Source organism: Ambystoma mexicanum, chromosome 11, assembly GCF_040938575.1.
Source record: "Ambystoma mexicanum isolate Mex_15411 chromosome 11, UKY_AmexF1_1, whole genome shotgun sequence".
Lineage (NCBI taxonomy): Eukaryota > Metazoa > Chordata > Amphibia > Caudata > Ambystomatidae > Ambystoma > Ambystoma mexicanum.
In genome coordinates, this window is record NC_090934.1 from 530739309 (window position 1) to 530765144 (window position 25836).

Below are 25836 nucleotides of genomic sequence, written 5' to 3' on the forward strand. Positions count from 1 at the left end.
AACCGTGGGTAGGAGCAATTGTGTGACCTCGAGTTCTGGAGTCTTGATCTGGGTTCTGGAGTCTTGGACTGGGTTCTTCCTGCAGAGTGCTTCACCAGTAAATCAGTTGATGGGTGAATGTGTGTGTGTCTAGGTCCTCAACAGTCCCTATTTATGTATTTCCCAAAGGGGTGGGCAGGCTGATTATACTAAGCCCAACCCTCTAGGAATCCGATTGGTCAGAGAATTTCCTCTCCCCTGATTTGAGAAGCAACCAGAGTGTCATGATATGTCATGGTGATGCTGCAATTTGCAATCCAGGGAAAAACCTCCCCTTTGTTTCTACACAGATAATCTATTTTTCATATAAAAAACATTTCCAATATCACCAACTTGCTAATAATACATATTTACATCCCAAATTAAATAAGGCACGTATCCATCAAAGTCCCATCTTCCTAAGAGTTTTGGTTAAAAAATGACAGTTTTTCACGCTTTTGGCTGGTTACCCAGTGTCAGATCTGTACAAATTTTCCCAGATACATGCACATAACATCTGGGCATACTCCTGTGAAGTTTCATATTTTTAGCATTATCACAACTACTACAAAGTCCACATTTTAGTGGTTCAGTCTCTGAATATCGCACAAATTCCAGAGTGGTTTTAAAACGTGAGCAGACATTTTGTTCAGTTTTCTATGAGCCTTTTTCAAACAGATATTTTCCGTGCTCTCCGAATAAACAAAACTGTCTGTCTCTGCCCCCAAGGTTTTGTCTAGGCTAGAACAGTCCCGAGCTTCTTCCTGCCAGCAGTTGTTTTCTGTCACACCCAAATTTGCATTTCCTTTCATTCAAGGGAGTCTTTTGTTTCTTGTCAGAGCAACAGGCCAAAGTCCCCTCCCATTTGCTTTCACACCTCCCTGCCAGTTCTTCAGCAGAGGGCAGGGGGGAAGATTCCTTTGTTTGGGAGAAAATATGGAATGTCTTTGAAGCTCATTGTGGCTGGCTTTAACTTACTTTTAAAACAATGTTTAAAATAATCTTTCTCTAAAATACAATTTACATTTTTACAAATATAGCCACAAATCTCTTACTTCCAGACGTTTTAAAACATAGAGATTGAATTGTCACCCTATATTGCTTTTGATGGGAAGTCTCTTCTTTTCCATCCTTTGATTTTAATGTACAAGTTTAAACTGACAGGTTAAGTAATGGCAGTTTCTGACACATGCGAGCGGTGGTACTGTGCCCATTTTTAACATATGTTTCCAAGCAAGCATCTTTGAATGTGGATTTTCTTCTGATAAAATATGTTTCTGCTGACATTGTGCTTAGGTGCATTCTTTAAATAATGTGATGTTTAACACCCAACAAGGATGTTGGATCTTTTGAGATGTTTGGGAACCATGATTTTTGCACATTCGACAGCCAAGGAAAACGGATTTTTAAAGCAGTTCTGGGTTTTCCTTTGCAATGCAGCACTGATTTTTCAAGTAGTTTTATTTTCCTCTGTGGGCAGCCAAATGATAGGTTTTGGCATTGGTCTCCTGTGTTACCACTGAATTAGGCAAAATGGATTGGCGGCCTATTTTTCAGGTTTTCCTGCGCACTTTCAGATATTTTTAGCGCAAAGTTCTTTTTGGTGGCCACTCTGTTGTTTCTGATGCAAGCAGCACACAGTGATGTTGCAGAGCATAGACTAGTGGGTTAAAACATCCCACAAGCCCCCCCTGCGATTTGGCATTGACCGTCCATCAATGGGAAGTTGCAAGACTGGGATGTCAGTCTCTTTTCTTTTGGTTTCAAAATGGCAAAGTTCATCGTCCTTTCTTACGTCAGGGGTGGATCGACCAGTTCTCCTTGCCCAGTCCTGATGTGAGTATGGAGCGATACCATGGGCCCCTTGGATCTTTGCTCCCGGTCCTTGGGAGGTCCTCCTTGGTCTTAGTCTCCATGGTTTCCAATCCTAGGATGACAAAGCAAAAGCATATTTGTAGACATTTCCCCACCACTATTAATGTAGTGGGGCGGAGACATACATTTTGATAAATCAGGACACATTTTTCAATTGTAATTTATGGACTATATATGGAATATGTTATAGTTGGAATTCTAGGGAGCTGGAGTGTCCCCCTCTGGGGTTCCAGAAGACTCACCCAGTTGCTGCAGAGTGTGCCTAGAATGGCAACACTTTAGTTGGTTAATGTGGACCCACTTATCTTCCCCCTCCGCCGAACTGCCTTTGGGGATGCGGATTTTGTAGGCGACTGGTGAGATTTTGTCTACAATTTCAAAAGGTCCCATCCAGCTAGGCAAACATTTGTGCTGTTTGGCCTGGTTCCTTTGGAAATTACATAAGTAGACCTGGTCTCCTTCATTGTATCTTTTTTCTAGTAGTCTTTAAGTCATAGTGGGTCTTCATGCTGTCTGCAGATCTTTCTAGATTTCGCTGAGCATAGGCAAAAGCATGTTGGAGGTGTTTGCTTAGATTTTCAACATACTCATGAGTTGTGGAGGCATTGATCAATGTCTGTTCTTGGATTCTGTAGAGCAGATGCTGAGGAAGCACCATCTTGCATCCAGTCATCAGCTCAAATGGTGACATTTTAGTTGCAGATGAAGGGGTAGATGTGATGGCCATTAGAACAAGAGGTAATCGAATATCCCAACTTGGCCCAGAATGTGCCACAAACTTTTTTAATATGCTCACAATTGTTTTATTATATCTCTCCACTTCACCACTAGAGGCAGCCCGATAAGCAATGTGTAGCTTCCTTTTGACCCCAAGTATCTCCCACATCTTTGTCACTACTTCGCTAGTGAAGTGGCTACCTCAATCTGACTTGATCTTTTGGGGTAGTCCAAAACGTGAAAAGATGTGGTTGATCATCAGGGCAGCTGCTGTTTCTGCCTTGCAATTTGGGGCCAGGAGACATTCCACCCATTTAGTAAACAAGCACGTCACGGTCAACATGTACTTGTTTCCCCTAGAGGAACGAATCATGGGCCTGATATAGCTGACTTGTAAATCTGACCAAGGCAGTGTCATCCCCCTCTTTTGGAGAGGCGCACGGTGTGTGAGGGATGTTGGCTGAAATTGTGCACACACAAGACACCCCTTCAAATATTGGTCGAAGTCCTGCCCCATGTGTGGCCAGTATGCAACCTCTCTTAAGATTTCAAGTGTTGTATGAGAACCCCTATGACTGGCTGTGGCCGCATCATGGGCGTGACTTAACATCAGGCTTCGGCATGAGGTAGGGACCACCCACTGATCATGGCCAGCCAAGGATCTCCTTACCAACAAACCGTCTTGGATTCAGAACATTTTTGGACATTTCATCAACACTCTGAGGTCCTCTTTCCCTATTTAATCAGAATCCGCCGGGGGAAAGTTCTCAGGGTCCTCAATGTGTTGATAAAACTTACCAATTATTGGATCCCCTTTTTGAGCTGTAATCAAATCAGCATCTAGTGTCTCCTTACTCCATTGTGCAGTTGTGAGGGCATTGTGAGCATTTGTCTGGGACCTAGTGATAGTAGTGACCTGGATTTCTCTCAATAGGGACTCGATCTCTAGTAGATCCCCTTGGATGGCTCCGGTTTTGCCCAGCTGATCAGCTAAGTCATTTTCAGTTTTGTCTGGTCCCTCCACTTTGGAATGACCCTTGATCTTTTTCCAGTAGATGGTCATTCCATTCGAGGTGACCAGATCATCGACCTTTTGAATTAATTTCCTTTGTTTCAAGGGTTTATTATTAGCACATAGCATGCCTCTGGTTTTCCAGTTAACCAGGTGCTCCACGAACCCATTCCGTACATAATCTGAATCTGTGATTATGACCAGTTTGTGGACTTGATGTTGGACAGCACTGAGGATGGCTTGATGCACAGCCATCAACTCTGCCACTTGACTACTTCTGGTGCCAATCTTGTACCCAGCGGAGGGTTCTGGGGTCTCATTCACCCATGCATTCCCTACGCCGGCCAAATGTTCTTTTTCCCCGTTGTTGTGAACATGGTAAGAGCATCCATCTACATAGACAGTGGGCATTCACTCACACTTTTCTTCTCCAAATACTTCGTGTGGGGAATTGAGGTATGCCTCCATGTTGTCCTTCATTTTTAGACTCTCGTCCTCCAGACAGTTTTCTCTGGCACAATCATGCAAGTCAGCCAGATCTAGCGCGAGGGGACTCTTCATGTTTTGGCCATATATGACCGCCACAGGAAAGCCTTGCATTGACAGAATCCAGGAAGTAATTCAGGAATTACCCCCATGTCCAGCCCGGATTCTGTCACTATGATGTGTTCCCCCTGGATAAACGGGTGGTAATTCTTCAATGCCCACAGCGTTGCCAGGAGTGCCTTCTTACAATTGTTGAATTTTTCCTCCACAGAGGATAAAGTTTTACTCGCATAGGAGATTACTTTATTGACCTTGTCATGCTTTTGGTATAATACTGAAGTCAAGCATGTATTAGAGAACCCTGTCTCCAAGAAGAATGCTTTGCTTTTGACAGGGCAAGTTAGACAAGGCGCTTGTGAGACGCTTCTTTTGAGTTGTTTCACTGCCTCGGCTTGTTCTGGACCCCACTCCCACTTGACCCCCCCTTCAAAAGATGAATCAGGGGTCTTGTGATCTCTGCATAGTCCTCAATGAACTTCCTACTGTAATAAGTCAGTCCAAGGAGGCTTCTTAGTTCCCGCAGAGTCGTGGGGTCTTTCAATTTCTGGAGTGCTTCCACTTTCTTTTCCTGGGGAAAGAGACGCTGAGGAATAAGCTCATGCCCCAAGAAATTGACACGGGTTCTACAGCACTGTGCCTTTTGAAAGGAAAGATTTGCTCCAGCGGCCCTCAACTGTGTCAGAACATAACGGATCTCCTCTATGTGTTCTTCCACAGTTGAGCTTTTGATGGGAACATCATCTACATCGGCCAGGTAACCCCTTTCACCCAGATTGTGCATGGCCTTATGCAGAAAAATGTTGAATTCATTGCCGGAGTTGATGGATCCGAAGGGAGTCCGGGTCCATGTGCACTGCTGCCCCCCAACGGGAAAAGGCCAGCTTGTATTGGTCCTCCCTACTGACAGTTACAGTCCAGTATCCATTGGTCAGGTCTATTGCAGTGAATACCTCTGACCCCTGGCTCTGGGCCAGCCCTTGGTCAATCTAGGGAGGAGGCCATCAGAAAGTATGGAGCCATTTGTTGAGCTCCCTAAGGTCGGCGCAGAGTCTCCACTGGCCATTTGGCTTCAATATCCCCGGCACCAGATTATTGAAGGTGCTGTGGACAGGTCCTGATTATCCCACGGGACTCAAGGTTCTTAATTATTTCAGTAAGGGACTCCATTGATGCGAGCGGCAAGCAACATTGCTTCACAAACACTGCCAGGGTCCGTGGGAATTGTTGTTGTGTGGATGTCGGTGTGACCACAGTCATATGAGTCCACCGCAAACAGATCTTGAAAATCCAAGAAAACTTGTTTCAATTTTTGCCTCTGCTCCAGAGTCTCACAAAATCAGCTAGGTTGACTCACTCTTCAACCATCTGCCTGAAGCCTGGAAAGTCTTCTGGTTTTGCTATCTCAGCGGCCTCCTCCAGCTGGTTGGAGAAGTCCCTGGTCAAAGTACTGATTTGGACCGGTGGCTTCAGGTGGGAAAGGTAGCCCTCATGGACCTGGAAAATCACCTCATCCCTCCTGAAGTCAAAGGTCACATCCTCCTTATCATAAGGGCAGAAAGTGTACACCAGGAAGTTCCCCTCATGCTGGGTAAAGATCCTGTTTGGTGTTGTGTTATCATCACTGTCACTGTCAATACAGTTCTTGGGGATTGGTCCTAACAGTTCATTGCCTAAATCTATGGAAAAATGACAGTCATCAACCACCATCCCAATAATGGTGCCTGCGGCTAGAGTGATACTCTTTAAGTCGCTGTTATCCACCTCTATTTGAATGGTGTCATGTTCTATATTGACTAGTGGTGTTGGGTTTACCCCCAACCCTTGCTGTTGGAGAGAAGCATTTAGATGAATATAAGCATCAGGGTTTTTCAATTTCTGTCCGCTTTTAACTTTCTCCTCCAGGGAGAATTGTCAGGTCCTTTCTGGGATGATGACTTCCTCTCCAATCTGAATTTCAACTGCATAAGGCAGCAGTTGAGCTGACCTAAATGCTTTCTCTGGGTCATCAAAGCCCATGGGATTATCCGCTAATCGGGACCAAGCTTTGAAGTTTATTAGATCCAAACTAATGGCAAAGCGATTGAGAATGTCACTGCCTAAGTAAATGCCGGCAGTGACGTCTTGCACGACCCAATAATTTTTGACTATGCTCTTGTTGCCTATGGATATTTTGATCATACACCTGCTTGGCAGGGGATGTCTGGAATTGGGTGTTTCCAGATCCATTTCCCATTTGTCTATCAGTTTGAATGTGGGAATGGCTGGATCTTTTGGGAGTTGGCGGAACGTGGCTTCGCTGATGAAGCTCTTACCGTTGTTCACACACACTCGGGCGAGAACAGAGTCCTTCCCTTCATTTAACTGAACGGAGATGAACAATTGCTCCGCAATTTGCTGGATATCAGGCAGGCTTTGAGCTGATTTCTCATCTTTCTGGACTACAGGAGCGGGATATGTCTGATTGTGGATTGGTAGAGAATTTCAGAGTGTTTCCTTCCAGTGTGGAATGCCACCTTAAACTGGAAGGAAGGTTGATTTTCAGAAATAGAGAGGACCCCACATCACCAGTTTGATGTCCTACTGCTATTACTGTCACGTCTGGGATTTGCTTGTTCTGGAAGTGAAATTCTACCTGGTCAGGTTTTTGTTCAACCATGTGGCAGGTGCCGTTTAAACTAACATGGTTGACACTCTGTTTTACTTTTATCGGTCGGCTAGTCTGGGTCCAGAGGACCTTGTTTATGCAATATATTAGGGGTGACAACCTTCACAGGAGGTCATTCCCTAGTGAACAAGGGGTGCCCTCTGGAGTCACAACTATGACCGGGTACTTCACCTTGTGGTGCCCAATATTAATGTCCAAATCTGCAGTCCCCTCGACGGGAATTTCCTTCATGTCAACGTTTTGAAGTTGTCCAGGAAGAAGGGTGAGAGGAATTTGGTAATCCCCCCCCCCCCTCCTGAATTCGTTTTATCAAAGGCCTTTTTGGACAGAAAGGTAGCTTGGGATCCAGTGTACACCAGTGCCAAAATTGTACCCTGCCCCTGTATTTGTACCGGGGCATAGAATCTTCCCTCCTTCTCCGCAAGGGGGCACAGATAATGTACATTTTTGGACAACTGGTGGGTTAGTTTTCTAATGTTGGACACTGATAAGGAGGTGATTTGGGCAGAATTCTGTGGGGAGTCTTGGGAATCTGCAAAGAAAATGTGGCAACTAGATTTGGGAGAAGTTTTGGGTTCCCCTTCTTCTGGTGCTGGGCTGCCCCCCCTTTTTGGAGGCAGTCACCAGGGTTGGTTTTAACCAGGGGATTTTCCTGCTGTTGGTTCTGGGATTGGATGATGGGCGGTGCTAGCTCAGTCTCCACATCTCCCCAGTCTGGATTTGAATCCTTTGGGACCCATTTCTCTTTGGGAGGAGTTCCCCCATCTCTGAAGGAGAAGATCATTTTCCCATAATCCTTCAAATTGGAAGTTATGTATCTCTTCCACAAAATGGGTCTTTTTGGGTTCTTTGTTTCTCCTACCCCCCTCTGCTCCTTGGGTGGCAGACTTTCAGGGGCAGGAGATTTTGGTTCCGGTTCCTGGGTTTCCAGGGGATTTTTACAAGTGGTGAAGGAAGCTTCCTCGAAGGCTTTACACCCCCCTTCCCCTTGTGCCTCCTCCCTGTGAACCAGTGGGTTGTCGGGTTTCTGCCCCCGTTATTGCTTTGGAGCACCTGGTCCAGAGTTTGGGGCATTCTGCACCGGCATGCTGATCAGAGGGTTCTGTTGAGCCCTCAGCATGCGATCCAGATCCTGTGCCATTTTTTGGACCTGGCGCTCTAGCTGTGACACCCGCTCAGGCTGATACAGGGTTCTGTTGTCTCCCCTGGGCTGATCCCGGGAAGGGTAGCTATCCCTTCTCTGAAAATACCCCGGGTTTCGAAAGTTTGTCTGGGCTGAGGAAAGTGGGGAAGGAAGGATGGATTGTTCTGGGGTAGAAAGTTTTGTGGGTACCTGGGCAATAAAGAGCAAAACAGTCCATGAAAGAAAGAACAAATGAAAGCAATAGTTAAAGAAAGAGTGGATGAAAGAGGAAAATAGTGTAAAGGAAAGAAAGAAAGAAAGAAAGAAAGAAAGAAAGAAAGAAAGAAAGAAAGAAAGAAAGAAAGAAAGAAAGAAAGAAAGAAAGAAAGAAAGAAAGAAAGAAAGAAAGGAAGAAAGAAGGAAAAGAAAAGAGACTGGGCCTCATTCCGAGTTTGGAGGTAAGTTCCGTTCATTACCGGCATGGTGCAAATAAGGTGTCCGAGCTGGCAGTAGACCGCTAAAAGCACCCTATTACGGGTTCGCGGGCATGAGCTTTGACCCATGACGGTAATGAACATAGCAGCATGCTGGAAAAGGGCCCGAAAACCCCCCTACCGGCATGAACCGCACCATAGCTAACACTACCGCCTTAGCGCAACGCAGCATTATCGGTGACCGTAAATAGCGGTCACCGTTATTTAAGGTCACTGTTACATTGCGGAACCGGAATCAGCGTCATCGCACAGGAACTGGAAGGAGCACAGCAGCCATCTTTAAAAACACAATCCATTGGCATCCTCACCAGACAGGACGCCTGGCAAACTTTCAACACTGTGGAAACAACCCATCATCAAGGAGGAATGCCCAAAGCACCAAAAAATGGAGCTGCCCACCTCAGGAAGGAGCGCTTCAGTCCTGATGAGCTCCAGATGATGGTGGATACCCTCCACAAGCATTCCGACACCGTCTTCAGCACTGACATGCAGAGGGTGGCGGTAATCCAAAAGAAAGAGATCTGGGCTATGGTAGCACAGAAGGCCAACGCCGTGGGCCACACCCCCCACACCACTAAGGACTGCCGAAAAAGGTGGGATGACCTGCGGCTGAGGGTGCAGAGCATCCTCTCGGCTAATAGAAGCCATGCCCTGGAGACAGGAGGAGGCCCTGGTTCACCGATGAAATTAATGTCATGGGAGGAGACATGTGCGGCCATGATAGGCCCAGAAGCCATCGAAGGGGTCGGAGACATGGAGTGCGGGGCAACGTCATCCGTTGATGGAGGTGAGTGTCCATAGTCAATACTGCCAACGCAAATGTTATGAAAGTCATTGCTAAGGACTGGGCAATGTGCCACGGCATGTTCGGCCACACCCCCCCTTTAAAACATGCCGAAACAAGTGATACCCAGGCTAGTGCCAGATGCGAGGCCGTAACCTATATGACACATACCACACAAAGAGGTCCATTCCGTGAGGCACACAGGGCAGTTGATCTAAACAGTGTGCATGTGACCCACCACAGTACCCGGCCAACATGAGTGACACAGACATATGTATGCAATTACCACCCAAGCACAGAATAATGTGCTGTTCTCCACCATAATGCTGATAAACCACTAGTATCTGATTGTGATATTGTAGCCATGTCCAAATGCTGGCTCTCTAATCATCACTCATGCCATCCCTCTCTTCCACCCCCACAGGCAGCGAGCATGACAGCGAGGACCAGGCAAGCAACCGGCCCAGCACCTCCAGGGGCCAAGTCAGGGCCCACCATCTACCTGCGAGCAGGAAAACACCTGGAGGCACACCACCGGCTCCAGCAAGGCCCGTGGAGGGTGCACAACCCCCACCCCTACCCCACCCTGCACTGGCAGCAGACACATGCCCTACGCCGCGCTCTGAGGAGTCAAGTTTGGCTGGGGAGATTGCAGCCACGCCCCCCCCGGATGTTGCCGACAGCCCCTTATCCATTTGCGGAGCAACTGAGGAGGACACATGTGAGATCCTCCACACCCCTGATGGCCAGACCAACCCCCAGGTCTCACATAGTGACTCTGGTGAGAGTGACACACCTGGTATTACGGTGCGAGGATCAACACGGGGACATGCCAGTCCTGTGACCAGATCCCTCAGTGAAGTGCCAGAAACACAGGTGAGCCCGATTCCCAGCGGGCCAACAATATCAGCCATTGATGCAGAGCGGGCTCAGCAGCTCACAGGCCTCATCAATGACTTTATGCAAGACAATCAGCAGGCCAGTGAGGAGTGGCAGAACAAACTGAGGGCACTGGGCGAGGTCATCACAGACAGCACAAACCGGTTATGTGAGGTCCTTGGCCGGATAGTGGATACGCTGAGGCTGCACCTCCTGCATGACAGCCCAAGCAGGAGGACACACCTTCTTTATGCTCTTCCACCCAGACCAGCCCGGTCTGTCGGTCCCAATGTAATTTGTGCCGCCAGGACATGCCTCCCCCTGGCACTGGGAGCACACAGTGACAATGATGCCATACACATGTGGCCTATGTGGTCCTTATGGAACTAGTGTGGGGTTGTTGTGGTGGGAGGGGGAGGGGTGAGGGTGTGTTTGGGAGTTGTGGTGGGAGGGGAGGGGGGTGAGGGTGTGTTTTGGGAGTTGTGGTGGGAGGGGGAGGGGGGTGAGGGCGGTGGTGGGTTTGTTTTTCATGTTTGATCCTTCAATTTCAATACACCGGTTGTTCAACTAAAAAATCTAGAGTGGACATTCATCATTGAGCATGTGTCATTTTATATTGCACAGTGCAAAGTGTACATGTGTCCCCACACCCAGTGCCCGACGTCCTGACATCCTCACATCCTCTGCTGACTTGTGTGCCACAAATATTGTGCAATCAATGCTTGCCACAAGGCATGACCCTCCTGTGCAACTGCACCATGATGCTGTCCTGCCCCTTCTTCCTCTTTCTCCGCTTCATCATCATCAGGTGGTAGCAGTTCCATGTCGGAGGCAGGGGCACGTTCCAACGGATGCACATATTGTGCAGCATTACACATGCCATGGTGATCTTGGACACCTTCTCATGGCTGTAGATGAGTGTCCCACCTGACCGGCTGAGGCAGCAAAATCGTGCCTTCAACGGGCCAAAGGTCTGCTCAATATCCACACGTGTACGGGTATGGGAATGATTATAGTCCTTGTCGTGCCTGTTCTGGGGGTTTCGGACAGGGGTCATGAGCCACGGTTCAAGGGATAGCCACATCACCTGCATGAGAGGGGAATGAAGTTAAGTGTTTGTACATTCAAGGCAGACAACTGAACTAGTCTTGCATGGCAGCAGGTGATTTCTGCCCATATGCACATGTCCCTGGATGCACTGACCCCATTTCTGGCCCCGCTATGTGTCCTGTGCAATGGAATGATAGAGGGGTGGCATCCTAAGATGCTTTATGGAGTGCACTCACATCTTGGACCACATGCATCGTATATGCATGCTGCACTCTTGGGGTTAAATCATTGATGTGTTGTGTTCTGTCATGTAGGTAGTCATGTGCCGTTTCACTTGCTTTGGGGCCCATTGTCGGTGAGGTGCACATCATGCACTGCCTTCCACATTTCCACCCAGGTGGAGTACGCAGCCACACACCTCACAACCCTGATGCACTGCCATAGCTCAGTCAGGAAACTCACCAAGCAGCCAGGCACGTCCAGCATGTTGCTCCATATTGCGTGGTAGCTTGGAGTTCCGCAGGACCAAAGAGTCATGAGTTGATCCGGGATGTCAGGCACAGCAATGTTTGATGATCTTGCTGGTGTTACATACCATCTGCACATTGATGGAGTGGTATTGCTTGTGGTTGCGATACGCCACCTCCTTGGCATACGGGACCATGAACTCCACATGGGTACAGTCAAGTGCACCTATATAATTTGGCATGTCTGCCAGTGCATGGAGGGCAACATTTGTATCGAATATATCCTGGGGAGTCTGTGGTAGCGATATGTGGTCCCTTGTGTGCTTGAGGAGGGCATCCAGCACTTGGGACAGTATCCGTGAATATATGGGTTGTGATATGCCATGCTTGTGCCCCACTGTGTGCTGGTAGGTGCCTGTGGCAAGGAAGTGCAGAACAAACACTACCTTCAGTAGAGGGGGGATAGTGGTGCGTATTTATATGAGCCTCACTATGTTGTTGTTTATCAGGTCCACCACGGTGGTGATGGTGTCATGGTCAAGCCGTTACAGTGTGTGGATCTGCTCAGATGTTGGGTTGAAGGGGGTGTCTCTGTTGCAAGGGATTGGGGGCTGCCAGCGTGGTAACAGTGGCTGCACTGGTGGGGCATGCTGGGCCTGTCTCACCCTCCTTCTCCTCCTGTATCTCCTCTGTGATGGGGCCTGTTGTTGTCATTGTTGTTGTTGTTGTTGTTGTAGTTGAGGCCTTGCAAGCAGGGCCTCCAGCACCAGTTATGCTACCACTATTGGTATCATCTTGGTGTGGAAGGGGGTGTGGTGTGTGGGTGTGCTCCTTTTGTTCTGGCCCTGACTCCATTGCCACCATCTGTGCTGATTGTGTGCACCTGTGGCACTTGGTAACACTGCTCAGGGTTCTTAACACCTTCTCGGAGATGCTGGTATTTACTCCATGCTGGTAAGGTCTTTTTCGGCCTTCAGGAGGCCGTTATTTGCATGTCCGCATTACTTGGGATCAGCTCCGGTTTACACCATGCCGCTAATTTCAGCACGGTGTGTCGCACGCAGCTATACCGCTATTTACGGCATCATACTTTACGGTGCGGTAAATAGCAGTCTGGTTGGTCATAATAGCCCATAGCGGTAAGCGATGCCGGTAATCCTTCACCAGCATCGTTTTTCCCTTACCTCCAACCTCGGAATCACCCCCATTGTCATGGAGAGCTATATACTGGATTATATATTACCCTTTTTAAAGGAGCAAGTCTTTAATGGTAGCTCTTAGGTTCCCAGGTAAGAAAAGCTGGATGTGGGTTGCCATATAGCGCTCTCTGTATTCCAATATACTGTGGGACCCTGCAGAACTTGCTGACAGTCAATTACGGTGTCCACATTCAATTCAACCAGCATGGATGGGGGGAATTGGGTGCTGTTTGGTGGGCTAATCAGAATCACTGAATACCAAGATTCAAAGTGTTCTGGGAGGCTTGTGGGCCCTGTATAAGAAACAGATCACGTTCACTTCCTCATGGTAGTATTTTATTTAGGTTGTCAGAGGTTGTTAGGTTGCATGAGTGCACAAGAAAGTCCACACCTTGTGTTTTACAGGGACCTGTTGGATTTAGAGGACTCTGGTGATCTTTTTGCCAGCTCATTAGATTCGAGTACTCTTTGATCCCAATCCCCCTTTTCCTGTTTGTGTTAATTGGGCACGCTTTGTCACCTTCATATTGTACACTCACTTACCGTCATAAAAGGACCAATGTCAGTTGACTCTGTCTTTCCCCTCCTCCTTTACCTTTATGTTACAAAAGATGTTTCAAAAAGAAAAAACAAGCCATTTTCCCTGTTGTATCTTTACAGTAAGCCCATTTGGCTATGTGTGTATCCTGCTAGGCCTGTGTGACTTTTTTCACGTGTTTCCATTACCTTTCCATTAACACCCAAAACAATTAAAAGACAAATACAAAAACGTATCTCTTCTGCATTCTGGTGTGTTTGGGCGTAGTGGGCCATTTTTCATTGTTCTTGTTGTCTAGCATTATTCTTTCCTAAGGAAGAAATTGAAGTCATGAAGTGGGTCAGGGATTTATATTTGGAGGAGGAAGAACTGATGAAGATTGAATTATTTTGGGATGAGAATGTAAATTGCCATTTGCAGGCCTAAGAGGGGAATGGCATGCTGCTGTTGGTTTGTGCCCTCTATGTGTCAGAAGGCCATAACTAGAGTAGTCATTACAGGTTGCAAGGAAATTGAAGGATATGTCAGAAAGAGTGGAAACAAGTCTAGCAATAGAAAGTTTGGTATCACCCAAATAACAGAACAGCCCAAAAATAATTTTGAAAAGACACAGGCAGAAAGTGCACTACACTACTAAGTGCAATGAGACACTGGCAGTTGGTATGTAGACTAAAAATAGAGTATCACAACATCAGTCTGACTGTCCCTCCTCACCTCGATCACTGCACCTAGGGATTGGTGGTGTGCAGCCTATCTATGATATGATTTGACAGAACATGTATATGTATAAAACACCTGTACACGAGTGTTTCTAAATGTGACAAGACAAGGATGGGGAAACAGAGGGAGGTAATATAAGGATCTTTCTACGCCTTGTGTCATTCAGATCACACAAGTGCAGGGAAGTGCAAGGGGAGAAGTGCCGAGGGAGGCAGGGTGAAGTGCAGGTAACTCAAAAAGTTGTTCAATCAAAGGCAGTTACATTATATGGTGCTCCGAGATGGGGTTTCCAGAAGACCGATGAGTTGCAAGCCAGAGAGAATCAATTTTTTAGGAGACCTCAGTGTGTTTATCTATTCACAGAGAATTGGGACTGGAATTCTGGGAGGACCAGTGGGCTGAGTATGAAAATAATTTGGCTAACTTTCATGCAACGATTAGTCGGCCACATGAGATCCAACCTTATTTGGTTTGGGTCTCTTATAAAAAAGATTGCTGGCTAATCACATAGGCGAGGTTTGATTGCCTCTTTGTGCGGGGGAATACAGGGAAATGGAAAGGTTATCCGGACTCCGCGGCGTGCCCAGTGTGCGGACATGATAAAGAAGATTTGGTTCATCTGTTATTGTTCTGCCAGGGGCATATTGAGATCCAGAGAGCAACGATAATTCCAGTTCTTAGGGAGACCAAGATCTATCATCATAAAGCAGCTATTTCATTTCTTCTGAGTGCCGACTCTGTTCCGGGTGCATGGGCACTGCTCTCCTTTCTGAAGAGGGCAATGTATTTTAGAAAGGGGATTTTGAGGGCACAGGGTGAGGGATGATAAAATGTACCCGGCAGAGCTGTAATGTGAAAAGGCACAGAGTTTTTAGACTTGTTTTAAATTTTGTCGCTACATTGATAGTATTGTTTTGTATTACATATGTTAGTTTATTATTGGACCGTTGTTTGAAGCTGTATAATGGGGTTTCGGTGTATACTTTCAAGGTAATGGATTTTATTTCTTGTAATTGCTTGGTTTTATTTGTTGTAATTGTTTGGTCTTATGTGTTTTATGGATTTTGAATCCGAAATAAACTTTCTAAAAAAATAAATATTTGTGACTATCCCACTTAATTTAAAACATTATTCATTGTTTTATATCATGTTTTTCACGCCAATCTAGCATACTTAAAGTGGGAACTGCCTGCCTCACACCCCGTTTAGTAGTGGAAGAGCTGTTCTGGTCCACCTGTAGATTACAAAAAGTAGTTATCACCATAAAGTTAAATACCCTGGACATTGGTTAATCCCAACTCTCCCAACGCAAACAAAAACAAGTTGAACACTCTGTCATATTCACTGTGGATTGTGGCTAGTCCTCAGGTCATCTCCCAGTCCACCAGCATCCTTTGCATGGATTTTAATGCACAGAGATTTAAACGTGAGCGTGACCCGTTATGCTCACTGTGGGCGTCATCACACTTACCATAGATGACGACTCAGCGACTAGCACTGAGTTCAGCCATCTTGGAAAGAGCATCCCATACAGTGAAGTTGCCTATTAACCCATTCAGTATACAATGTCTTAATCTACTTTGCCAGTTCTGTACTTATATTATGTCAGCCTACACAATAGTAGCCGCATCCTGCAGTGCATCTCCTAAACCTTATGTTTATTTCAGATCTACAATTCTCATTTGTCCGGTATTAGAGGGATGGATGCTAGCTGTTATAGCAACTGTGCGTGTAATAGTCGGCTCCCTATCTTAAACCCAGTTGGGTTGGAACAAATGTTCCCTTCATTATTTTTCTCTATGTGTGGAATTAGTTTGCTGTCATGCGCACATTATTTTCCACGGGCGCAACTGACTAATGAGGTAAGCCACTTTGTGAGCAAATGCAGTTAATGCAATATTGTCTCTGAATAGAGTTTGTAAAGACATTTCTGCTTCCCATCCATTGTGATTCTATACAAATCTGTGTTCAAGTTGCATCTTAACACACTTTTTCCAAACACCTAGGCAAAAACAATATTTTATATCTATAATTTATATAATTTATAAAAGTGATAATGTTTGGTTGGCTGGGCGTGTGGCAAAGGTTTGTTCCTTATGAAATTCCACACTATTTCACCAATCTTCACCAGGGTTTGCATGGTTACCTGTTAGGACCCTCTGGCCAATACTGGCTACATGACATTTGGACACCCCACCCCTTTCTGTGGGTTTCACCACCTTCACACATGAGACGGTTGCCTGAATGGACCTGTCCTCAACCCTAAAATGCACGGTTTCTGAGACATTTGCACCAAAATGAGCCACAACAAACTGCACCATGCCAGGGTGAGGCAAAAGGTTGGGGAAGAGCACAGTAAGTCCCAGTGTGCAGCAGCACAGCAACTCTCGCCTCCCCCAACATCTTCTTGCTAGTGTTATCATAAAGACAGCTCATTAGCTAGTCCACGACCTCAAGATCAGACACAGTACACAGCAAAGATACTCCTGTGCAGAGAATAACTGTGTTTTATGCCACTGTAAAAACACTCCTGTGTCTTACAAAAAACAAATATCACTTATCATAATTGATGTGGCTGTCAAAAAATTCAGACGGAATACAATATTTGCAGATGGAATAATGGCAACTAAAAGCAATGTGTCAGAAAACATGCCAATATGAGTTTGTGTGCCACTTTAACGAAGTAATTCAAGGGGCCGGAGAATATGCATTGTTTGTGTAAGGATGTGTAATATGTAATAATGATAATTGCATCAGACTAACTGCACCTCAGAATATGATGGTCAGAAATCTTGGGCCCCTGCTTACTATACACATTATGTTGTCCTGTGAGTTGTGACAACACTTACTCAAAATAGGCCTTACAGCTAAAGGATATAAACACACATCCGTTTTTACGTCCTAAAAACAGGAAAATGTGCCCAACAAAAATGGAAAACAATGCCTTTCCCTTGCTTCTACCCACAAAGCTGCACTGATATTTTTTCAAATTAGTTGCCACAAGAGCATTGGCATAGGAAATAACTATAATACAATTGCTGCCTGATACCAAGATGAATTTTAAGGGGAAATAACATATTTTAATAAGTATAAAACATCCCTACTGGCAAAGCTAATTACTTTTTTACTCCCTGAAAACTCTTTACAATCCAAGTAGGGAGCATATACTTATCAGAGGCATTCTTACAACACTGACATAATAAGTGAAAGGACAAGGCTCATAATAAAGCCTATAGTTTTGCCCTCCATTCCTCACCACAGCCTAGACAAAATTCAACAAGCCTTACTGAAGTTTCTTATAGAGCACCTTTGCAGAAAATCACATATATATGCCTTTTAAGTTAATAGCAGCAATGCTGAGCGGTACAATAGATTGAGTGGCTTCTTCTTTAACCAGGGACCCAACTTCTGTAATTCAGTTTTATCACTTAAGTAAGTTGCAGGAGGAGCTTAAGACGATAAATGAAGAACACATGGTCATCTACAAAAGCCCTCAACAGCGGAGCATAGATAGAAACAGAAGGTGGAGTTTCCTACCCATTAGCAAACACAAGTCCTGTCCTGTACTCTACTGCCGAAACATCTGACTTGTTATTTTTTAATTTGCTGATTTGTCCATCACCATGGAGTGTTCTCCTGTGCCCTTCCACCTGTGATCCCTTCACCATTTGCTCCTGTGCTAGTCTCCGATACTGGTTGACAGAGCGCTGTAAAAGGTGAGGGATTGTACATGGGTGGACTGGGAACTAAAAAGATGCTCTAGAGATAATTTTCAAAGTGGCCCCATATTCCACATATTCTGCAAGCCCAATACTTTAACCATGAGAACATTTGAAAATAAAACACAAAAGAGGTCCAGGGATAAGAGGCCTACAGGTAAACATCTAGAATTCCCTATAGGACATTTCACCCTCTGTGGTTATAGCAGTAAACACTCACTGGGATATTTGCATACCCACAATACTTTGCAAGCAAAACATATTTAAAGTCTCATTATGATATAAAGTGCATTGTAAGGCAATGTCATGAATCTGCATGCAGTTCCAACTAGATCTCTTGCAACATACCCCACCCCTATAACCCTATAGTATTGTACAAGTGCTTTGTGAAGCCGTTATTGTATAGCAGTGATTTACCATATCATTTATTGAGGTCTATGCCAAATGCAACTCTGAACATTCCGAAAGGATGCAAATTGTATGAAAATAATTCTATTGTCTGAATATCCATTCCCGTAATATTATAGAGGAGTAATGCCAGGGATAGCCCATACCTATTATCCCTTGCAGGCCAAGTAAATGACATTGCAATGTTGCTCTACACTTATAGGGTAATGTTAGCAATGCTAAACTAGGAGATGCCGAGCAAGACATTTGTCTACTCAAAATCATTAGAGGGGAAACTAATATTTGAGACCCATAATGTATTAACTTGCTACGGGACCACTGCAAAGCAGTTGTGTGACATATATTCAAAGAAGAGAAAGCAATGGACGAGGTTACACATCCAAGTAGCCTGCTTACTAACAGTCCATATCCCATATTTGTCTGATAGTTGGGTTACATAGGGCGGGTGATGTGTTTGGTAAGGAACCTTGAGCAACATAAATTCTGGCATTTGAACGTTATTCATATTACCATAAACATAAAACAAGTAGATGCAGGTACAAGTCTGGGAGTCATTCATAGAGCCAAGTGAGGAAAAGTCAAGGTTGATATTTAAATGCGTTCTGAGGCAGAAGCTAGAGACATAAGGTTAACGTATGGGAAAGTCAAGTATCAGAGTCATGGGTAGGAAGGAACATGTTTTGGTTAATATGTCCAGGCATATCTTGGTTAGATTCTTCTGTTGATGGATCCACTTTTTAATATACGTTTTTGACCTCCTGTAAGTGTATTCTGTTGTTGAGGTTTTTAGAGTAATACAGATGAGCTATGCCAGAATATCAAGATTAGTTTGTTATTTTAAGGGAAAGAAAATGTCCAGTAATTGTTGTTGCTAGTACCTTATTAACTCTTTTTGAATAGATGAGAATTGTTTGTGTGCTGCTGAAAATCCTGTGTGTGGCACTCAGAAACAAGCTGGGCAGGCACACATGAGCACAGTTTAGAGGAAACATTCTTTGGAACTGCAGCCGATCACCCCGGCAATGTCCAGTAATGATCCATAGTGTAGTTTGGTTGTTGATCGTTGGACTAGACCAGCAGGTCTGGCACCTGGCAGTATACTACTATACTATCTTGGGCACTGCAGGATCAATGACTACCAGCAGGATTGGATGGCTTCCACTTTAGTTGCCCCCCTTAAATATCAGGCACTTTTGTTTAGTGGCTGACAGCTAGGGCTTGCCAGCAAATTATTTTGTTTAGTCCTTTTGAGTCGGTCTGTAAACTAAAAATCCATCTTTGCTCTCTATTGAACAGGATGGTGTGCATATTGACTCCTTAGCTGGATGGTTTGGTACAGTCACAAATGGAGGGAACAGATTTTGAGGGTTTGCCACTGCCATGGGGTAAGGAGTCAGATGAGGAGGCTGGTTTGGAAACATACTGTTTGCCACTGCCAGGAGGCAGGTCTGACTAAAAGACTGTTTGTCACTGTCACAGTAGGAAACAGCAGAGTGGAAGGTGGAGAAGCCAGGGCCGGTGTAGTGTGCGTTTGTACCAGAGGGACGGAAGAGACTTGAGGCAGATGAAATGAGGCGGAAGGTGGTGGCACAGGATGAGGAAGAAGAGCAACAGACCATGCAACCTTAGGTGGCCCGACAGAAGTTGTCTTGCTGGAATAAGAGACTGAGGCCTCTGTACCTGTGTCTGTTGTTGCAGAGGGGGCAAGGCAAACATGGTTGCCATATCAGATTTCAGGCAGCACAGAAGACACACCAACCCCAGGCAGAGGGAGTGCCCATCTTGATATTGACAACCTTTGCAAATCAAAGGCCACAAGCACACATGAGATCAGCAAGAGGGTGCCAATATAAATGAAACAGCGGCAGGTGCGGAGATGTAGTCTCTGAGACACAACAATTTACTTCTGTAAAGGCTGAGAAAAAAAAGACTTTCCAAAGGCAGAAATAGGAATGAAAAATGGTATCATAAACTGATCTGTCCAGACTATTGGAAGTATAGGATACATAGAAGTCAAAGGAGATAAGGGCAAAAATGAAATGTAAAGTTTGGGCTCATTTGAAAGTGGGGTGCCTATATAGTTATTTCAGATTTAAGAAGTCTGGATTTGTATTTACGTTGTGTGATGAGGAGGAGGAGGAGGCAGCATCTACTTCTTCTCAAAAACAACATAACCCGCAAAATCTTCAAGAAAAAAATATAGCCAAATGTGGAGGACTGCAAGTAAAAATAATAAGTAGTGCAAGCACTGACCAAACATCAAATCAGCGTACGTTTGCAGGAAGAAATGAGTAGTGTTGCAATAATAGTGGCTTTTCGAGTGTTAAGGCATGCACTCCTCCTCCTTGCTTATGTTCTGTGTTGCATCTAGTAATGTGCTAGTGACTAAGCATATGTTCAGTAATTAGAGAAAGGTGTCTTTGGTAAACCTTCTGTAATAAACAGCAAATAAAAAAAATCGGACCTATCATTAATCTCAAAGCAATGTGCCGAGGGTCAGTGAGGGTTAAGCAGTGCTGCTTTCAGGTGCGAGTCATTTGATGTTTTTTTATTTTGTAATGTACTAATTATAATATGGACAGCTGCCATATCATTCATATTATGAATTCTGGGACCAAGTTCATCAAACATTAAGATTTTGTATTTTAAGCGATGTTTTGATGAAATGCATTCTTTCGTCATGTATTTCTGGATATTCACTTGTACATAGGGTAAATTAATGTTCACCTTTTGTGTTTATGTGAGATTTTTACTGTTTTACTTGTTGCAATTATGTCACATATGCTGTCATTATTAAAGTGTTGTTGACCTTTTGTGGCTCATTTTGATCTGGTTAACGTTTACTGGCATAATATGTGATGTGATATTAATAACTTTTTAACTTGCAACAAGTATTTGGCCTGACCAATAAAAGATGGCACACTGATTTACAGCGACTGAATCTCCATCAGTCAAAATAATTCAGTGATATCCTTCTTCTTACAACGACAAAAAATAGCACATGCATCCAACTTATCCAATGCGAGTTGGTCTCTGGATGTACTAGAGTCACTAGTAGTTCTAGAATGATGGACTATCCTATTTAATTTCCTTCCACTGACTTAGGTATATCCTATTTTAATTTTCTACCTCTCCCACAAGTAAATCTTGGGTCTGGCCACTAAAATATGGCACATTGATCTTCAGCCACTGAATGTCATCTAATCGTACTTCCTCCAAACCATTTGTTGATGCTCTTCTTTGTCAAACAAGTTAGTCCCTGGGATGCAGTATAGCCACACGTGTTGTGACAAAAACAGTGCCTACCCTATTGAGTTCCTACCTTTCCATCAACTAAAATCCTATTTTAATGTTCTTCTTATCCCCAAACTATAACTGATTCCCTTAGCTGCTATAGTATCCTCCCGATTCGGCATCTGCCGAACAAGACCAATCCTGAAAATGAGCCATGCATGCCGTATTTAAACTATTTCAACCTGAACTACCCAAAACACTTTTTCCAAACTAGTGATATGTTTGGAGCAACTTATTTATCAAAGCATTTCAGTTTATGGCTGAACAGTTTTGCCCAGAAGGAGCTGCCACTCACTGTTTCTCCATCTACTTCTAGCCTTTTTGCCTTCATATTTGTGCCTTTGAGTTCCAGTACTATAACTACACTGAAGAAAACCAGTTAATTCTCCAGATTCAGACTCATGACAAGATCTTCCAAAATCAGCTGCCTTCGTGTTTTATTGCCATTGATAAACTGATGGGTCAAAACTTCCTATAAATGAACATGTCCAAAAACAGAGATGCTCATAGTGGAAATACTATACAGGCCAACACTCAATCATGTGGGCCAAAATCACTCTATTTGTGCCATACGTTCCAAAAACATTACTGGAGAATTAATAAGGGCTATTTGATCAAACACTATCCTTAAACTCGTAACTCACACGGGTACTGTCAAAAGGTTATTTCCATTTAAAACAATCTGATGTCTATGTCACTATCGACCTTATGCACAGAGAGTAAATCTAGTGGTGGCATTGGGCTTTTCAAGAGTTATGCAATGGCATTCTGTCTAGGTTTGAAAGATAGATACATCTGTAGGCTACAAGATTTTCAGACACTGAAGCCTGCATAATGACAGCAATCACAGAGAGAGCAAAACCTTCCTATTATGGTAACTCTGGTTTCCATTGGATAAACAAATGTTTGTCCATGTTTCATATATGACTCTTCAAGCCTTCCATATCAATTGCCACATGTTTCTTAAAAGGGTATCTTCTGTGCTTAATCCTAAGAGTTGAAACTACTTGCCTGTGGCACCACAAACATAGATCATAAGAAGCTTTGTAAAGTATCAAAAACTTCAAATTCTTTATGCAGATTTCATTAACACAAACAAATATTCATTCTTATCGTGGCTACCAACATTCTATGATCAAATAATTTGTTATTTTCAATCAAAAGGTGTTCACAGCTACGAAACAGGGCTTCACTCATACTGATATAATCTATCCTGGAGTAGGAATATCCCCTTTGCCAGGTGGCCTTGCTAGTAATATCCCCTTGTACATTGCCAGTTAGTATAATTGAGACTCATTCCTTACAAACCTTGTTCCAATACTCACTGAACTTCCTTTTCCCTGATTTCAATCCCTGATCCCCTATACTTATCATTTATTCCACCATTTACAGAGGTTACTCAAGTAGAATTACAATCACGAGCAAGTATAACTTCCCCATCAGGTCTATTAACTTTGAAAAGGCCAAGAAGATTCTCAGGTTCTGCTATGAAACTTTCAATTGTGGCGTGAGAAGGATGCCAATATGTGCTCATCGGCAAGCAATTACGAATATATTTCCCATTACCAAAGCTAACTTTACAGCCAAAATACCCTTCATTTTACATGACATCATTTGACAAGAATGGCTGAAGCTGTTTTTAAATGCTGTCAGAAAACCACCCGATGGTCTACCCCCATTTGATTTGTGTTGCTTCCTGCTGGGAAATCTGTAACCATCCCAAATAATGTGTCTTTGAGTACATAGGTCTTGAAGGTAAATGACTGTGGGCCGGTTCACATCAGCACATAACTTATTATTTTGAATCACTTGGTGGTAGCCTCTCATGTTTCACAATAAAAAGGTCACCTTTTCAGAGGTGATTGAAGAATTCACAATTTCATTAAAGACAATGGGCCAAATTCACAGAAGCATTTTATAATGGTGCAATTCCATAGGAAAACGTTCTGTGATTCAGGCCCAATATCTGCCTCCCACCTTCAAACCATTATTCAATGACGAGGTCGCAGACAGTCACAGCCAATCCTCTGCCAAAGTTATCTGTGGGTTAGGCTGTTCCGTGAATCAAACTTTCCTAGTATTTTTGTCAACAGAACAACATATTTTAAGACCAACACCAAGGATCCCACAGTTATCAATATTTCTATCATGGACTTTATTTCGATTGGTAGGAGATGTGAGGCTCCGAGAACTAGGTTGTAGGTCATAGACCATAGTTCTCAGTGTGTCAACTTCTTCCAACAGCATGGTATAAAAAGCCTTAGAGGGAATTTAAATTGCTACACTATCAGTTGTTCTATCATCCCAAAAAATGTCCCTATTCAATGGCCCTTGTTAATATAAGCTTTAGGTGAGGTATTTCGCTGAAAAGGGATACGATATTCGATCCTTTTAAAGGCATTGATGTTGCGATCATAACATAGGTTCTAATATTAGAAATGGCAAACGACTATTTGATTCTCTTCATGGGACCGTCGTTGTTGCGTCCCACCTTTTCCTGCAATAAAAGGAACATTGCTTGTAAACATCAGGCTTACGATTTTATGCTGGGTCTGGGTCTGGGTCAGGACGTAGGTGGTTAGAGGACGTGAATTATTGTGTTGGCTTGTGCTACAAGTCTCCTGATTGGTATCGCCTGTACCTTTTTTAAAGTTATTGCTGTACTGTTTGTGTCATCTGATAACAGCTGTTTTTTTAATCAATTCTTTATCCATATGTCCAATAGATTTCGCACTTGAAGTTTCGGCAGATTTATGCTTTTGTCCATCACAAGCCTCATACACAGTGTTATCTGAAACGGGCTTGATTTGCTTTGTCTGCTGTTTAACTAGATGTGAGTTTAACTGCGTTCCCCTTGGCTTCATTTGCGGGAGCCTCCACTAAGGGCAAGGAGCAGAGACACTTTTGTGATTTCCTTTTTGTTTTCTCCTTTCATTTAGAGGTTTTTAGTTTCCTTAGAGGATTCCCCTGGTACCTGTGGGTCCTTCTACTGTACTTTGCCAATCAACTTTTGTTTAGGGAAGCCAAAGGTGGGTGGTTTTACCGGTGGTCATTCATGATGTAGAATGAATAATGTCGAAAGTCAAAATGTCAAAAACATTTTTTAGAAAACAATAATGTCGAAAACCAATAATGTCGAATTTTTTCAACATTTTTTCGAATTTTTTGAAATAAATAAATAAATATATATATAATTAAAATGTGTTGAGTATGAGGGGTGAGAGGGTGGGGGTTGGGGGGTGGCCGGGGGGTGTTGGGTGAGGGGGGTTGGAGGGACCCCCGTAGTAAATGATACTCTTCTTGTTTATGTATTTATTGATAGTGCTAAATGACATTTTTTTCAAATTTTTTTTTCTAAAAATTGACTCTTTTCATTATATGTATAGGTTTTCGACATTATTGTTTTCTACATTTTTTTTTCTACATTTTTGTAAGTCGACATTTTTTTTCTACATTATGACTATAAACCGGTTTTACCTTACACAGCTCTCTCTCCACATCCTCTACTTGTGAATGCTTGTGATCACTGCCTGAATTCCAGGCCCTAGACCTCGTCGGATTATAATGATCCGTGCTTCCAATACATTTCTCTGGGTTGGTGGTTTTACGCAGGGACACTAACATGGGTAAAAAGTTTGTTGTTTCCAATTTAAATTTAATTACACTCAAAACAATGGAGTGCGACCGCACTTTGTCACAAATGTCAAAATGTCTGACGAAAGCACTCAATACGGAGCTCAGAGCTGATATTGTTGGGGCAGATAGTGTAATTCATTCATCCCCATTCCTTAACATGTGGTCCAGTTGGGGGTTATCCCCATTATACCCATGTATAGACGTACTCTGTTGACAAGAGTAGAGTATTCATCGAAGGCTTGGCCGACAGCAATTGTCCTGGATGTTATTTCCTTTGCCATCCTGGGCCATATCATGTCACTCATTATCCCCCTCACTACAATCTGAGTTAAAGGAGTGAAAGTCAACAGCTTCGTTCATCTCTAGCAGTGTCATTTATATTGTTTTGATCAATAGATGTGTGCAAACATCTGGGCTGTACAGGTATGATCTCTGTACTTGTTCCTTAAGGTCGGAATATATCCGTGATTCTTTGCCCTACAGTTGGAGTTACTTCTGTGATTTTCGTTCTGCCAGTGGCCTTTTTTCTAACCCTTCGTTATATTGTGGGGGTGAGAGGGTGAGAGGGAGAGTGGATCAATGTGCTTGGTTTCACTGAAATAACCTCTACCTACTCTTGCTGTGAACTGCAAGCACCATGCTCTTGGTCATTTGGCACTAACACTGCCTCTAATTCCACAAGCTCTGTGTTA